We start from the raw sequence: 1,745 nt of genomic DNA on the forward strand, positions 1-1,745 counted from the left end.
AGTCCTGCTGGGGAGTTGGAAGGGGAAGGTGCCCAGGGGCCCCAGCAGCAGAGTTATCTCCCTGCTCACAAGCACTCCCCACCTCCGACCAGGAACGTCTCCAGATCCTCATCTTGCCCGGCAGATCGCCTCTTGAGATTTAATGCCCAAACTGCATAGATGGCGTGTGTCTCCAATACAACATCTTGGTGCCAGATGTATAACTATACATGTTTCCAAAACCGAGCACCACATTTGAAGCAAAACAACGCGTATTTTAAAATCTGTTATTTTCTACAGAATTGACAGGATTTGACATCGTATGGAAAGCACCCAGGCGTGAGCCAGGCAATTGTACAATGTGGATGCTGCTAACACCAGAGAGGCTGCTACCTACATGAAGCAGAGATGCACATCAGTTGGTGGCAGGGCAAGAAATGATACATTAAACATTTCTACATCCTCACACACAGTTTATTATATACCACATAGTGTTTTTCTGTGTTCAACCATATTTTAGAGCTGACGCAGAGTTTGGGCTTACTTTACAGCACAATATGATTTTTACAATCTAAAATCAGGTAAAATATGGTTCCTATTTTTTTTTTCCCAGGGGAAAGTGCGAACACAGTCCCCCACTACCACAAATTATGCAGTCGAGTTTCTCACATTTGGGGAAAGCACAGGGGTCAGCTCACCCCGAGGGCATGGAGGAGCCTCACCCTGGGAAAGCCGCCTTCGTGATCAGGGTATCTCCCCTGCCAGGTAAGTGTCCTGTAGGTTTTTATACATGAATTACTGCAGCGATTGAGGAAATGCCTAGTCACGCAGAGAACAGCAAATCAGGAAGGAGACTAAATTATCCCTGACTCGGCCCAGGGGATCCTCCAGCTGTGTCCCCTCTGGCTCCGCCCCTCCACACAGGTTAGGGTTCTGCAGGGACCAGGATTTGTAGACCCAGGGCCCCTCCTGGACCATGCGCTTTCTCGATCTTTGAATTCCCCCAAGCGGAAAGAAGAGCAGAGGCAGGTGGGGACGGTGCCGCAGAACCAGCCCTTCACGGGCTTTCCACGGACACGGACCTGCTTACCTCTCCCTGCTGACGCTGTGGGGCCCCCGCCCGGGGCACTGGCCGAGAGCGCTGCAGCCAGGCAGGTCAGTGAGGGGCCCTACTTAGGGAAAGGGGGCGGACTCGGGCAGGCAAATGAATTTTCTGCCGTGGACGGGGCTATTTGGGGAGAACTTCAGTCTTCTCTCCAGCCAGTACTTGCTGCATTTGGGTTTCTGCCTCCGAGCTGACAACCTCCACAGCCTTGAGCGGAGCTTCTCAGGAGAGGATCGGAGTAGCTGGGCAACGCTTTTGTGGGAAAGCATCGCCTGAAACAAGGGTCTCTGGCCCTCAGCCAGGGCTGCTGCACTCCGGTTCTAGGAGCTCCTGACAGAGTGAGGACGGGCTGTCAACTCGGCCTTTAAGAATCGCACTAGGTGCAAGTGTACAGTACACCCCGATGCCATCCCAAACTCTGCTTCACAGCTTTCGAGCCAGGGTGGCAGGCGACAAAAGAGAACGGGGGGAAGCTGCCAGCCGGCGTGCGGACTGCACACGTTTCCTTCCAGAGGCTGGAAGGGGACAGAGAGCAGGGTACTGTGGCCGAAAAGCAGGGCAGTCGCTCAGGACAGGACCCCGGAGCTGCAGGCTCTGCCGAACACGCCCAAAAGCAGAGGGTTGCTGCAATTCCGGCCGGGGAGGAAGCTGCCCCGGTTTG

The 1,745-nt window shown here is 54.1% G+C and overlaps 1 non-coding gene across 1 annotated transcript; it reads right to left on the reverse strand.

The window, feature by feature from the left end:
• Positions 1-589: 589 nt before the first annotated feature.
• On the reverse strand, positions 590-752 carry LOC147821894 (U1 spliceosomal RNA). The gene has a single exon (XR_015446466.1). It is a non-coding gene; the product is annotated as a U1 spliceosomal RNA (small nuclear RNA).
• Positions 753-1,745: the final 993 nt, after the last annotated feature.

This window comes from Heterocephalus glaber, unplaced genomic scaffold (assembly GCF_053883595.1).
Source record: "Heterocephalus glaber isolate CG9 unplaced genomic scaffold, H.glaber_assembly_v1.0 deba00001688, whole genome shotgun sequence".
In the NCBI taxonomy this organism is placed as follows: Eukaryota; Metazoa; Chordata; class Mammalia; order Rodentia; family Bathyergidae; genus Heterocephalus; species Heterocephalus glaber.